This window comes from Arachis hypogaea, chromosome 17, assembly GCF_003086295.3.
Source record: "Arachis hypogaea cultivar Tifrunner chromosome 17, arahy.Tifrunner.gnm2.J5K5, whole genome shotgun sequence".
Lineage (NCBI taxonomy): Eukaryota > Viridiplantae > Streptophyta > Magnoliopsida > Fabales > Fabaceae > Arachis > Arachis hypogaea.
Window position 1 is genome coordinate 126,844,151 of NC_092052.1, and position 8,361 is coordinate 126,852,511.

General features: G+C 36.6%; 1 long non-coding RNA gene across 1 annotated transcript; it reads left to right on the forward strand.

Annotated features, from left to right (window-relative positions):
• Nucleotides 1-385: 385 nt before the first annotated feature.
• On the forward strand, nucleotides 386-7,757 carry LOC140181063 (uncharacterized). The gene is made up of 2 exons (XR_011875668.1): nucleotides 386-935; nucleotides 7,098-7,757. It is a non-coding gene; the product is annotated as an uncharacterized lncRNA (long non-coding RNA).
• Nucleotides 7,758-8,361: the final 604 nt, after the last annotated feature.

An 8,361-nucleotide genomic window follows, 5' to 3' on the forward strand; every position in this document is an offset into this window, starting at 1 on the left:
TTAATTGAGTTAATATATCTTGTTTTAATTTATCCATAATTTACAAACGAAACAACTTATATTTAACACACTTAACTTACATTATACACCGTACACTTCAGGATTGGATTTTTAATTTTTTTTTTCTCTCAATCAATCTTGTCATGATTTTTCACCATATAAAATCTTATTTCTCGTATTTTTTTTAAATTCTATTTAATTTAAGAGAATTAGATAAATATTATACTTAACAAGACTTAAAAAGATCTATCATTTTAGGAGGTCAAGATGTACTATTTTTTTTTTATTGACAAATACTCCTATTATACTAATCATAACAATAATTCTTTTTTTTTTGTGATAGTCGGGGCCAAAGGCCCAGAAAAGAAAAAAAGAAAGTTAAATCACAGCTACACAGGGTAAAGCAATACCCCTCTTATCTTCAATCACGATTCTTGATACTTCTTGGCTTCTTACGGTGGTATATCCCAAAATTTTAATGCTGGTTCAATTTCTCTGCCTATTCTGGCCAAGCAGCCCGCCACCTTATTACCCTCTCTGAAAATGTATTTAAAACAAAGTACCCAATCCTTCTTCTTTCAGTTTGCGATGAGTCGTACTAGCGGGTTGGAATGATTATGGAGGTCTTTGTCGTTATTGATGACGACAATAATCGCCGCGACATCGCATAAAACGATGACTCTTTTCAATCCCATGGTCCATGCCAACTTGAGTCCTTGGTGAATTCCCCAAAGTTCAACTTTGAAGGATGAACAAACGCCGATATTGTAAAAGAAACCTCCCAGCCACTTTCCATGGTGATTCCACAACGAGCCACCGCAAATTGTTGGCCCTGGGTTTCCCTTTGCTGCTCCATCTGTATTGAGGGCCACCCAGTCTTCCGGAGGAGGTTTCCAAACTATGTGTATTTCGATCCTCTTTCCTTGCTCCACGAGGTACTCGTTGATTTTGAAAGCCTCTTTAATCTGTTGTACTTGTATGATGATTTCACTCGTAGTATTTATAGGTCTCTGATAGTTTTGGTTGTGTATTTCTTGATTTCTCCAAAACTAAACCCTCCAGCAAGTAGTAAAAAAAAGATCCTTCCAACTTGCATTAATCTCATTTCCTAACTCTTCCTTATTGTTCAATCCAGTCAGTGAAGTGATAACAAAAAAAATTTTCAATAGCTTCTGGTTTAATTAATTGAGTCCAAATTCTAGAGACGTTAAGACAATCTCTAAAAACATGAAGGATACTTTCTTCTTTATCTGGATAGTGATGGCAACATCCACTTCCTCTGAAAAATTTATTCAGCCTTTCCTTTGTAGGAACCCTTTGATATATGACGAGCCACATGAAAATTTTATTTTTCTAGGGCCCATGCCACTTCTAAATCCTGTCCCAAATAGAAGCTTTCGGTTCTATCCATCCAGCTAGCTATTTGTAGGTGATCGCCACTGAAAAATCTCCATCTGAAGTGTGCATCTATCCAATGGTGTCCTGTTTTATATTCAAGTTTAGGGGAGGCAATACTCTAATTTTATCAATTATTTGATCTAGTAGGACTTCTCTGAGCTTGTTCAAGTCCCATTCTCCCGTATTGTCCGTCTATTCCCAAACTAGACTATTCTCATCTAGTAAAGGATTCAGCTTGTGGTTAATTAGAAGTTCTTCTTTCTCCATCCAGCAGTCTATCCAAAATTTAGTCGCTAGTCCATTTCCCAAGTAATGTATAATGTTTTCCTGAAAAATGCTTCCCAATTTAGTCAGCTCTTTCCATAGCGGAGAGTTAGAATTATTAGACTGAAAGTTATCCTCATTTGTCCCATTTTTCCCGTATTTATGCTTTAGTACCCTTACCCATAGGGCATTAGGATTTGTTTTCAATTGCCAAATGATTTTTAGCAAAAAGCGTCATTCATAAAATTGAGTCTTCTAAATCCAATGCCTCCTTCATGCTTAGGTTGGCAGAATGTCTTCCATTTTATCAAATGCATCTTTCTTTTGTTCTTGTCGTTCCCCCAAATAAAATTTCTCTAAAACTTTTTGATCTCATTGCATATCCCTTTGAAAATTCTGTTGTGTTGTATTTTGTAATTAAGCATTGGGTTGATGGCAGTTTGAGTTAAGGTAATTCTCCCCGCAAGGGAGAGACATTTACTTTTCCACCCTTTAAATTTGTTTTGAACTCTTTCGATGACCTCCTTATAGTTATCTTTCCCTCTCTTGTTGTTATTGATCATGGCACCAAGGTATTTTTCCAACTCCTTATTCTCTTTAAAGTCCGAGATTTTGAACAAATCTTGCTTCGACTGATTTGAAACATTTTTTGAAGGGTTAAGTACGATTTTGGTCCCTAACGTAGAGGCTAAAAATTTATTTTGTCCCGACCTTTTTTTCGCTACAAAATGGTCCCAAAAGTTTCAGTTTGTTTTAAAATCGTTCTTTTTACCAATTTTTTTTAATACTAAATTATCCCTCATTAAAAAAAATTATAAAATAAAATAAATAAAAAAAGAAAGAAAGGCCATGAGAGGGATAAAGAGAATGGGGGGAGAGAAAGAAAGGGGGGTGGGGTGCAAGAAACGGGGGGAGGGAAGGGAAGCCGCACCGCTACACCGCCGCATCGCCGCCCTGCCGCCTGTGATCCGCCACTGCTCCCTACGCTAATGGCAAGAGAGTAGAGAGCAGAGGGAGAGAGAAAGAGAAGAGAGGAACGAAGCATTCCACAGCACCGCTGACCACCAGAGCGCCCTCCTCGTGGCGATTTGTAGCCTGCCAACACCGCATCGTCGTTCAACGCTGCAGCCCCTCCTCCCCCATCACCGCCGCAACCCTTCCCCTTTGTTTTAATTTTTTATTCCTTTTTTCTTTAATTTTTCAGATTTAAAGGATTCCATTATTGTTGTCGTTGATGATGCTTCTGGTTGCTTCTGTTTATTCCTTTTATTCCATTATTGTTGTTGATGTTTTGGTTGCTTCTGCTTCTGCTGCTTCTGTTTTTGTTTCTGCTTATGGTTTTGTTTTTGTTGTCGCTCTAATTCCATTATCCATTATTATTGTTGTTGTTATTCTGCTGATTGTTATCCATTATTGCCTGCTTTTGTTTCTGAGTTTGCGTTTCTGCTTCTGCTTCTGGTTAATGTTGAGGAAGAAGAGGGGTGTTGAGGAAGAAGAGGGGAGGGAGGGGTATTTTTGTCTGAAAGACGGTTTTAAAACTAAGTTAAACGTTTGGGACCATTTTGTAGCGAAAAAAAGGCCGGGGACGAAATAAATTTTTGACCTCTACGTTAGGGACCAAAATCATACTTAACCCTTTTTTGAAAATACCATAGAAGTTTTGGCTTGGTTTATCTTTAGGCCTGATGCATTACAGAAGTTTTTCATCGTTTCAATAACATTCTGCATCTGATGTGGGGTCGTTTCTGCAAAAATGAGAAGGTCATCAGCGAATAATAAATGGGATATTGCTGGCCCCCTTCTTCCTATAGTAAAGGGCTTCCATTTTTCTAGCAGAACCATTTTTTCAATCAGTTGGGATAGAGCATCCATGCATATAACGAATAGATAAGGGGAGATAGGATCCCTTTGTCTAATTTCTCTCTTAGGGGAGAAGTCTTCTGTCATACTTCTATTCCACAACATATTGTATTTGACCGTTGTAACACAATTCATGATGATATCAATACATTGCCTTTGAATATTGATCTCTAGGAGACTTTTTTCTAGAAAAACCCAATTGATTCTATCGTACGCTTTCTCGAAATCGATCTTGATCGCCATGAATTTTGATTTCCCTCTCATTCTTTTCATCGAGTGCATTACTTCCTTTGTTATGAGAATATTATCCTGAATCTTTCTTTCGGTAACAAAACTAGATTGATAAGGAGCTATGATATCATTTAAAATAGGTTTAATTCTGTTGACCAGAATCTTGGAAATTATTTTGTAGTTGACATTGCAAAGCGCTATAGGCCTGAACTGAGTGATGAATTCAGGTGCTTGCATCTTCAGAATAAGAGAAATTAAGGTTGAATTGGCTTCTTCTATTTTCTTCGGGTTGGTCCAGCAACTTTTGACTTGGTATATCATCTTGTATTTCACTGTCTCTCAGTTCTTCTTGAAAAAGAGGGCTGGAAATCCAACCCTTCCAAACACCTTCAGTGATCCAATGCTAAAGATGGCATTTTTTATCTCTTCTGACGTTGGCATCTTTTGCATATTCATGTAATCAATAACACCAAGTTTAAGACCTGTCTGATAAGGAAGATTTAAGGGAGTGATATTTACCTCGTCCTGATAAAGGTCTTTGAAAAATTGCACTGCGTGATCTTTAGTTTCTGTTTCAATACTGATCCACTGTCCTTGCTGATTTCTAAGCTTGTTAACTTTATTTTTTGATCTTCTAATAATAATTTTGGTGTGATAAAACTTAGTGTTGCGATCTCCTTCGACTACCCACTGAGCACAAGATTTTTGTAACAAAAAACACTCCTCTTTTTTGAGGATTTCTTCCAATTCTCTGTTAAGGTCAACCTCCAATTTATCGAGAAATCTATTCTTGCCATAGGATAAATGCTTCTGGATGCCTTTCAATCCTGGAGTCTTCCTTTCAAATGAAAAAGAGTAGCATTCAACTTCTGGTGGGTATTCCATTCTTGTTGAATAAAACCTTTGAATGTAGGATGTTGATCCCATATAGCTTCATATTGGAATGGTCTATCTTTACTTTGGTTTGTTGTCTTGTTGCGGAGAGATATTAAAAGAGGATGATGATCTGATTCAATCCTAGGAAGAACCTCAACCTTCACTTCTTGAAATTTAGTCCTCCACTCTGCATTAGCTAGCGAGCGATCAAGCCTTTTAAGGACTTTATCACGTCCTTCCCATTTGGGACCTCTCCAAGTGAACCTGGAGCTAACAAACCCGAGATCAATGAGGCCACAATTATTAATCCAATCTGTAAATGCAACGCATGCCCTTCTATCAATCACCGCTTCTCCGTTTTTCTCAGATTTGTCCTTTATCTCATCAAAGTCTCCCGTTAGGAGCCACGCTTTATCAATGTTTGGGGCTAAAGTGAGGATTTTGTTCCAAAGTTGTCTTCTAACATGAGGTTGTGGGATTGTATATATAGCCGTGAGAAACCACTCCTCCCCTCCTTCAAAAATAATCTTAGTATGTATAAATTGCGGATGAGCGTCTTCAACTGTTTTATTTATGTCTTGTTTATTCCAACAAATCCATATTCCACCCCAAGTTCTTAATAACCTTTATAGCTTGCTCCCCGATACATCTAGGTTCCACAAGAATAGTCAGATTGGGCTTATGTTGGTTGTATAACTCCTTAAAGGTATGGCTGAAGGTTTTGCTAGCCGCACCTCTAACATTCTAATTTAAAATAATAATTAAACTGATAATAAAAAAACACAGGGGAGGAGAAGAAACCGCAACTACCACTAGGGCAGAAGATTAATTGATTTGCATTTCCTTTTCCCCTGTCCCACTGATGGGTGGGGTGGTGAAGTCTATGTCTTTCAATAGAGTTTTTTTCATCTCTAGATCTCTAGTTGTGCTCTTATTCTTATCATCCACAATCGGATCAAGAGGTTTTCCATGTGGAGGATTTGCTCGCTGGGTTATCTCAACCTCTTCTTCCATGTGTTCTGTAAAGGGACTCTCATAGTTATGATTTTGTCAATTGTTCTGATGGAGAGTGATAATTTTTTCCTGTGCAATATTTTTTTTATTTATCCTTTCCTCCTTGCTTTCTGTTGAAATGATCTGCTGTTTTCGTAGGTTGTTTATTTGTTGGTTCTGTGGAAACATGACAGGGATATACTGATTTTCTCCTGCTTGCTGCTTTTGCTTCTATTGTGTGTTGCTCCTTGAATTAGTCTTAGTTATATATTGCTTTGTGTTTCCTTGTATTCTTGTTGTTGGGTTCTCATTTATATCCATGGATACTTCCCCTTCCCCTCCTTCCTCTCCATCTTCTACCTCCAGAGCTTGGAATCTGGAATTGCCTTTATATTTTTCACTCGCTTTGCTAGTTCCTGTCCCATTTTTGAAATCTCCCTCCTTATCACCTTTTCTACCTCTTTTTTGCCTTTGGACAATCATCTAGGGGCTAAAGTTATCACTTGATTATTGTGTTATTTGCTTGCCTTTCTCCTTAGCTTTGTTGGCATTATCTCCATTGTTTCCTTCTTGTTCAATGTCTTGCTTGACTGTTTCTACATTTTCTTTTTGCTGACCTTCTTCTATCTCGCTTTCCCTTTGCTTTTTTCTCACTATACAATTTTTTTAATCATGATCTGCTCTTCCACAAGTAAAACATATTTGGTGCAGCTCCTCATATTCCACTTTAAAGCATGTTCCATTGATCATATATTTACCTATTAGCGATTTTGTTAAATCAACCTCGACACATAATTTTACAAACTTTTCTCTATACATATTTGCAGTGTTTGTGTCAACTTTAACCACCCTTCTTATAAGTTCTCCTATTTTCCTAAGTATATTTCTGTCATATAGCTCGATCAGAAGACCTGGGAGTCTCACCCAAGCTGTAATCTTATCTATAGTTGCTAGAAAAGGATTAAAATTTGGTTCTAGCACCTGATTGCTATCAAAGATTTTCCATGGTCCTTCTAGAAGGGCATAGGCTAAATCTTCATGGGAATAGAATTTAACTAAATAGAAATCATAACCTAGATCTATGACATCAATGCTACCTTTTTCGCTCAACATATTTTCTAATCTTCTTTTCATAACTGCATATACTATTTTTCTACCCACCAATTATACTATTAAAGAGTTCCACCAAGGTTTTCATAATTTTCTAATAGTTGAATCCTTTATGCACAAGTTGTACAACCCTTCATCCACTTTAGTCATAGTGATATCCTGAAAAGGAGAGAAATTACCGTCAGAACCTCCCATGGTGTCTTGGACTTCTTCGATTTCCTCTTCTTATGAACTGTCACCCATCAAAGCTTGTTTCTGTGCTGGATTCTTTTCCCCATCTTCCATTCGGTTGCACTTTGGCCCCCTTTTGACAGTTTTGGCAAAAGATCTAATTCCTTTCCATGCCCCTGTTTCTTCTTCTGCAGGTTCATTATCCATCATCCATGGCTCCTCCCGTGGAACTCTGGCAACCACCCCCGAGAACCCTTCTCCTTTCTTTCTGACTTTCTTTTTGCTGCGATGAAGGAGGTCAAGCTCCTATTCTGATGTGCCTTGTTCAGCTTGCTTGCTTGGAGATTCCATGGAACCCCGATAAATGCTCTTTTGTACGGAGAGAAAACTTCTAGAGTATAACAATAATTCAACCCAATCAAAAAAGGAAAAATTAGATCAATATTTTTAGACACAAAAAAAAAAACTATTTTTTTTTTTGTTTCTCACGGTATCTTCCAACCCGATAGGTCAAGCACTAATACGTCGCAGATCTGAGCTCTATTTAAGAGTTTACCGCTGGCCAATGGGTTGCTGCATGCACAAGGCAGGATGTAGGTGCAATTTTGCCTTCAGATATAGAGTTTTTAAGAGGGAATGATGCAAGCCAATGCAGTAACAATGACCATACGCAATGGATTAAAGGCAGTTACAATAACTGGGCCTCGGCCCATGGCCTTACAAACTATCCCTTGTATATAGTAATTGGACCTCTACGAAATAAACAAACTTTTTTTTTGGACGTGTAAACAAACTCTTCTTAAATGGAACTTTATATTGTAACTTGGGCTAGGCCCAATGTGGCCTGTTTTCTAGCCCAATTTAGCGATCAACAAAAAAGCAAAAAAGGTGACTTACGGTATAGGCTGGAGCAAAGAGCCTGATGTTCCAACCGAGAGAGCACCCATTATGATTTAATTATAAGTTTATAACTATAGTAATAGTTGCGTTATATTAATATAGAAAAATGTAAGTTATGTACTATGTGTGCATACAAAAATATTACGTAAATAAAAAAAAAAACCAGTCACTGTATTGTTCATAGATTTTTAATATATATATATATATATATATAACTAATTGGTTTATTTGCTAATATTTAATGTGCATATAACATAGTTGAATAATAAAATAAACAATAATATTATATCTATATTAAAAATCAGCCAGTCTCTTATATAAAATATATGTCGAAATATAAAATATACATTAAAAATAAATTAAAAAATATATGTATTTATACGCATTATAATTTGATCGTATTATGTTTTGTTTATATAAATGAAAAATAATTAAGACGAAAATAATTACTCGAAAAAAAGGCTGTGCCATGATATAAAATCAACGCAATTAAGTAACGGTTGACCATTCAAATTCAAATTCAAATTAATAATAATACCTTTTTGATTTGGTTAGATT